At 47.2% G+C, this 7,258-nt stretch overlaps 1 long non-coding RNA gene across 1 annotated transcript; it reads right to left on the bottom strand.

Annotated features, from left to right (window-relative positions):
• Window positions 1-2,247: 2,247 nt before the first annotated feature.
• LOC139051775 (uncharacterized) lies at window positions 2,248-5,087 on the bottom strand. Its single transcript, XR_011509548.1, has 2 exons — window positions 4,831-5,087; window positions 2,248-3,081 (listed from the first exon to the last, which is right to left on the bottom strand). It is a non-coding gene; the product is annotated as an uncharacterized lncRNA (long non-coding RNA).
• Between the last annotated feature and the right edge of the window lie 2,171 nt (window positions 5,088-7,258).

Here is a 7,258-nt window from a genome sequence, read left to right on the forward strand (position 1 = left end):
GCGCCTGAGTAGAAGAAAAAGAAGAACGCAGCTTGCATTGGGCACCCGCTTACATTCTGCGCAAGGTACTAGCCGCTTTCGTTCCGCAGCGCTTCATCTAAATAATCCGGCGAGGTTTCTTGGACGTGACCAGCGGGAACTCCTTCTTTACCGCCGAGCTGTAGTCTTGCGACACCTCCTGCCAAACATGATGCAACGCCCTCAATCCGAAGCCACGACTTCGCACCAGGACAGAAAGACGACTGGCCACAAATTTCGCTTTCGCTGCGCTCAACAAGACGACGGCTGCGGCCGCGCTCAGCGACAGTGTGCGCACACGGCAATCCTCGGTTTCAACGTTCCCGTGGGTGGACGAAAAGCGGCAGGCATCCTGGGGTCTTTCGTTCTGGCGGTTGCCACGTGTTGGCGTTCCATTGGTCCGGAGACGCTTGCCCGCACGCCTTTGTCAACGGAACTGAAGACAGGTGAATATTCTTACATGTTCTATCAGGCAAACCATAACATATCTGAGAGAGTCAGCTTAAAAGTATCCTTTATGCAGTGCTTTGGCGAGAGGTCGCCCTCATGTCGATGGCACCGCACACCAAGGCCCTCTAGAATCGTCGCGCGAAACTATTTTAGCGCTATTTCGAATAATCCTTCTCACGTAGTGGTAATGTCAATAGAAACGTGCGTGTCCTTTGTACATCGGGTGCGCAGGCTCCTGAAACCTGTTCATGGACATGTTGAAACAGGAATAAATGTTTTTCATGCGCAGCAGAAGGCCAAACACAATGAGAACACATGCGACACTGCACCCACCTCGTGTGGACGTATTCTTATTGTGGCAGCCTTGTTTTATTGACTGTAATCAACAGCGAAAGGAAGCAGAGACATATTGTTTGTAACTTGATGTTTGGGACTTGCAGGTTGCTTTTGCTTCCTAGAACGTCGAAAATCACGGTTGGGTGACATTTGCTCTCATGAGCACGTCTAGCTTTATGACAACTTTTTGTGTAAGCGCCCAGGAGCCAAATGCATCTTATTCGATTAGACCTTTAATAAAGATATAATTAGAAATAGAAATAATATGATATTTGGTTACCCGTATTTTGAGTGTTTAGTATTGAAAGTAATTATCCGAAAGAAATATATTATAGAAGAGAAGAACCTAACTGTCAAGAACTTTCAAACTACAGTGACACAAATATTGTTATTCAGTGCAAAATCTTGATGCTTCAGGGGGAATCACACTAGAAGAAGCCTCCGAAGTCGTGTCGCTCGTGGATCGGCAGACGCAGCGACCCCGTCGCTTCTCACTCCAGCTTCAGCAACCAAGACGATGGCTCACAGGAGGCGGAACGAGCTCGCAGCTGGCACAGCGTGCCATCCCGGGCGATCTCCACACCAGCCCCGTGTTGTCGAAGCCTCCGCCCACCGCCTGACCATCGCAGGAGCACCGCGCAGTTCTAGCCCCTGTTCCACTGGTGGCGCTTGGCGAAAGGGCGACGTGTCTCGCTTCGAGGGCACACACAGATTTCGCGTGGCTGGCTTCGCTCGTGGCGTCGAGAATCCCGCCGTCATCGCCTTCGACGCGCTGCCTTTTCGCACGGCGAGCACCACGAAATCTTCAACATACGTGCGGGGTATTCCAGTTCATCGAGGCCGATCACCCTGCTGCCATTATGACTGCTGTTATTCTCGTACTTTTCAAGCAGTACAAGGACGTCCGGGCTGTTGGTTCGGACGTTATAGGCTCCCGTACAAAAAAATTATTGAGAAGGCATTGAAATATTGTTGGTCAATGTTGAGTTTTTTATTGAGGGATTATTGAGAGTATGTTGGAGAATTGTTGGGTTGAGTGTTGAGCACTCTTGAATATTGGCCACTGAAATCGAATTGAAACACCATTGGGTACCTCAATGTTGAATAATTGTTAACTTACCATTGAAAGTCCATTGTGCTTAGACGGCCCGTTGTGTTCGTTTTGTTTAACGGTTGTTGACTTACCATTGATTCTGCGTTGAACTAACGTTGTGGTAGTTCTGTTGACCTGTTGAGTTATTATTGCCACAGCATTGAAAAGCATATCGTGGCACAGTTGAGATGCCATTGAGATTTCAGAAGTCGCCATTGAAATATGATTGACGTTTCGTTGGGCTAGTGTATTTTTATTCATATATTGAAATTGCTTCGCTGTCCACACTTGCATGCCCCGGTGCCTGCTTATAACTTTCCCAAACACAATAAAATCAAAGGAGAGACTGATCAAGTTGAAGTACCTTTATTTACACTAAAGATGTGTGCACGTGAAACATTATTACAGTACATAAGGCACCACTACATCGAACCTGGAGACACAGGCTAGTACCTACAGCACTCTAGCAGTGTAAATACATCTGAAAAAACCTATACATATGAATCCAATCAAAACGATCATTGTGCTCTTCACTTTCGACTTAAGTTTATGACTAGAAGGCAAAGCGACTCAAAAGGCAGGGCTTAAGCATAGCCTTGTAACAACCAACTTTGAACACATGAACTCTTGGAGCTGCTTGCATGTGGATACACAAAAGACATCTGAATATGTTACATTAAAATTTTGCGCACACTAACACATCACAGGAAGAGCTACGGCTGACTGTGAGAAGGCAAAATAACCAGTGACCAGTGTTGACCGGTGTGTTTAATACCTTTGTCATCAAAAGCAAAATTTTAGTAGAGCTTGCACTCGTTTCTGCTCCTACCTATTTCGTCGTCCACCTCTGTTTTCTGCTGCTGTTTACAGTACCCAGGTATCACTTGGTTAGGCTGGTAAACATTTTCACAAACAAAAGTAAATGCCTCCCCTCAAAAGGTAGCCCATCCTTTACTACTAAACGCCAGAGCAAATCGAAAGTAAGCCTTCACAGCGTCCATGCGGCAGCTAGTACACCACAGAGCAACACAAAAAATAGTTGAAAATCCCACTTGATGTAGAGTGGCAACAGAGATGCGAGCTTGCTAGTGAATCAGCCACATATCAACGGGTGTCTCTTGCACGACGGCGAGGTGCTTTTGGCGTGAACACTTTAGCATCTGGGAATTCACTGCATACGTAACCTGTGAGAAGGGAACGTGGACAGAAAATGAGATTGCGCGGATAAAGAGTCTGCCACACACTGCACATAACTACGCACGAAATAGAAGTACACACTATACTGGCAAGTAAAAATTTGCGACTCTTTACGAGTGCCGTCGAGAAAAGGAAGGAATGGGTTGCTACGGTAAATGTTAGCTAAAACACGCACAGCGATGTTTCACAGTGGGGAAAATATTCCCGGCTCTCTCTCAGAACCAAAGACCACGCGACAGTGCATAGCCCATACCAAACAGATATCGAATCTTTGCGTAGAAGTCCAGTAGAAGGGATGACCTAAACATACGACGAGAGCGATGCGAGCGTGAGCGTGCCTGTACGAGTGAGAACATGTACCGCTTCTTTGAAGCTAGCCGCGCTCCGGCGTGGCTCCGATCATCCCGCGCGATTTGTGTGCAGAACGTCGCGTACACGCCCTTGCGTTGCGCGGTAGCGTCCGCGCAGTGAGCTAGCTTCATGCACGCGTCATTCTTCACCGCGCAAACGGTGCTCGAGTGCTACGCTTAGCTCGAGGCGACAACGCGCCGATTGGCGCTCCTTTCGCTTCTGGAAACAACGCATATTCGGAACGGTCCAACTCAAAGAGGCAGCAGAGAACGGTGGCATGTTTCAGTTATCTCTTATTAAAATTGTACAGTAAGCCTTCAACGGCAAACCGCCGCGCTAGATGAAGATGCTTACTGCGGTAGTTTTGGCGGTGATAGACGATAAGGTGAGCCCGTCGGCGGCTGTGTTCTTTGACCACGTCACCACACCTCTCTTCATTTGCGCTGTGTATCCGTGTACAGTCACCGCGCGGAAGCTGTGACTAATCGGTTGGCCGTTCTCCGAAAATCCCAGAGAGGCGAAATATATTTCGCGGTGCGCCGCATCATTAGCCGCAACCTAAATCGAGGCGCGCTTAACCGCTACGGCACAAAAGGTTATCACACTAACCGTATGGTATACGATGAGCCACTACGGAAAAACAAAATTCTGATGTTCCACGTGCCAAACCAACGATCTGATTATGAGGCACGTCATAGTTGGGGGGACTCCGTATTAATTTTGACTTCCTGGAAATTTTTACGTGCATACAATGCACAATGCACGAGCGTTTTTGCATTCCGCTCCTTTGGAATGCGGCCGCTGCAGGGATCGTATCCACGACCTCGATCCCCAAATTGCCACGGAGGCCGCCATAGTTACGAAATGCGTGAAGTGCAACACCGCCTTCCGGCACGAGTGTGGTACAAGCGTAGCACAGCTGCACACCTGCTGCACGATTATTTGTCGCGGTTCTCCTAAACTCGTAGTGCCTGCCTAAATACCTTGAAAGGCAGCGCGCCTCTCACGTATCGGAACGCGACAACAAACGCTTAGATGGCATACGTGAGCCCCCATGAAAAATGACGTGGCCACTGTACAATATTATCACTGCGCAGAGAAGCCGATCCTTATGTTCCAATTGTGTTCTCTCATACAAATGAAGGAAACGTTATTAGACATGAACAAATGAAGCAATGCAATTTTACGCCCATGGGGGGCCGCTGCCTCTTCGCCCACCATTGTTTCAAACAAAGTGACGGCGGCAGCGAGAGTTAGTATCGCGCGCATTTGCTCCGGGGCATGCGGTTTGCTTCAAGAAAGTGAACGGTGTGCTTAAGATGTCACGCTCGTAAATGTAAAAATAGAAAAGAAGGCTACGTGCCCAAGAAAAGCAGATTACTTACCTGTCTTCAGAAGTACGGCTGCGACTGTTTCGCGGTGCCTTCTCTCCAACAGGCATCATGGCCTCTGCCGCGCAACTCATCAAAACCGTCAGGCTCGCACATCAATAGAAGACTAGTTGTTGGGTGAGCCAACCACTTCACCGGATAAACGTCCCACTTATCGTCGTTAAAGCATATCACTAAAATGTGCATCATGATGTCCGAAAAGAAAATACTTTCATTAAGAAGCACGAGGCGTGAACCACCGCACAACTGCAACCGAATAACTGAGTCCGAAAGCCGTTCACAGCGTCACATGGCTTCACTATCGTATTAAGTTATAAAAACCTTTCAAACACAAAATAATGACACTTAAGAACCACTATTTAATTAGCAATAATTTTTCATCTACTAACCTTCATAAATTATTAAGAACTACCTCATTTATAGCGTAAACAACAAATACTACGACCAAAAAATGCGACTACGAAACTAGCGGTCCCCATGTGTACTGTTGCAAAAGTGTGCGCAAAACGAAGCTCGGTTGCGCCCGTTTGCGCGCACACATACACACCCGAACGCTACCTTAACGTATGTCGCGCCACCTAGAAATAAACATTACTACTAGTTTTGCTACTTTTACAAAGATAAAGTTTCTAAAATAGTTTGGAGCGTTTTTGCAGATGACGAGGTGACAAGTAAGGTACAATAAGAGTCCGTTACCTGTATTTCTTTCATTTCCCTTTGGTGTTCTTAACTGAACATACGAGACCTGCAGGCTTGGGAGAGGACGACCGTTCGGCGAGGCTCAAATAAATCACGTGCTGCTTGCAAGGCGAGAAACGGGAGCAGCCGCAGATACAGCGATTAGGTGTGATACTGTTGCGGCTGTTGCTGAATCTGAAGCTCTTTGAAGTCAATGGTTATAGCGGCTGCGCGCTGCGATCTCAAAGCGCGTTCATTCTTTGATCTCTAGTACCACGGACATTGGACAAAAAACTATATTTGCTTTACGGACAGAGGGTACGTCGCAGGAAATTCGAAGACCTCACCCGTGTATGTTTGTAGCGTGTGCGCGCTTGCATCCTACGGTTCCCACAGTGCGTCCGATGCTCGAAGGTAGCGTCGTCGCCTGTCGGCACCTGTCTTATCGCCGGCCGCGCTGCCGCCGTGTCTACTCTTGGGGAACTCCACATGCGCGTAGTCACCGTGTTGGCAAATGAGTTTCGCATTCTTGTGCTCCCCGAAACGTGCTAATTTCGGATCGTACCAATGGTTAGGTCATCTAGTGTATGTTAAAACGACGATGGCATTTGTACACCGGCGAAGAAATAAATCGTTATGAACTTGGGCGGTCATGTATCTTGTCTAACGTTGCAGTTTCTACGTAGCGAAAATGGCTACGAAAGTGGGGTGGTCCCGGAGATGGGCGCTTCAAAGCGCCAGCTGTAGCGACAGCACCAGGAAGTGGCACGCGGCGCACACGGCAAGCATTTCGGAGCTTACTGGCTTTCGAATGAGAGGAGTATGCGCGCGCTCGTGGCCTATTAGAATACCGGGCTTGACGGCCGACGTTCGATTCCACCCCATCGGTCACACATAATTTTTTATTAATGAAAGCGAAGCGAAAGAAGAACCTACCTGCCGCAAAGTGACAGGAATGAGGTTGGAACGCATCGCAAAACATGTTTGGAATGCCTTCATATGCGAGTCCTAAGTATTGTATACTGGACTCAACTGCTACACAACAAAAGAACAACTAGAAAAATCAACACAAATTACCCAATAAATTGTTTATTGAGAACACTCAACGGTAATATTGTTGTGCAAGGATTGAGTGAACTCAATTGCTTTTGAAAATTTGTTGAAGTCAGTTGTTTCAACAATTCCCCAACAATATATCAATGGTTAATCAACACTCATTTTTGTACGGGGCCTCCATAAAATCGGCTCTGCAATCACTGAGGTTCAATCCTGGCTGTCCTCCGGCGATTTTTACGATGAGGCGCCTCGTGAGGATTCGACGGATGACGCAGCTCTCCATTGACGCGGACATTTCCGTGTTCCTTTTTTTTCCGTAGAGATCTGCTGAAACTCGTACGGCACTTTTACCTAATTATCGCGAGATTTTCCATTTTTCCTGTTTGGGGAAAATATATTCTCACCTATGCGATGTTTGTAGTTGGCTTGAATATTTACTTTTTGGGGGGCGTCGTTCTTGCATTGTCGGAATTTGCGGCAACCTTTTTATTATAACAGCCATGAGCTTCCATATCCTGACTTCATATATGCCTATAGCTTACAATGAACAGAGCCATTAAAAGGAGAAGAGGGGACACATGAACCGCTGTGAGCTTTGTCGCCTCTTCGCTCTGTAGTGTTGTCTTTGTTTATGGTCTACTACCTGCGGGAAGTCAAAATGTTATAACTCCCTGTCATATCTACGCCC

This window comes from Dermacentor albipictus, unplaced genomic scaffold, assembly GCF_038994185.2.
Source record: "Dermacentor albipictus isolate Rhodes 1998 colony unplaced genomic scaffold, USDA_Dalb.pri_finalv2 scaffold_14, whole genome shotgun sequence".
In the NCBI taxonomy this organism is placed as follows: domain Eukaryota; kingdom Metazoa; phylum Arthropoda; class Arachnida; order Ixodida; family Ixodidae; genus Dermacentor; species Dermacentor albipictus.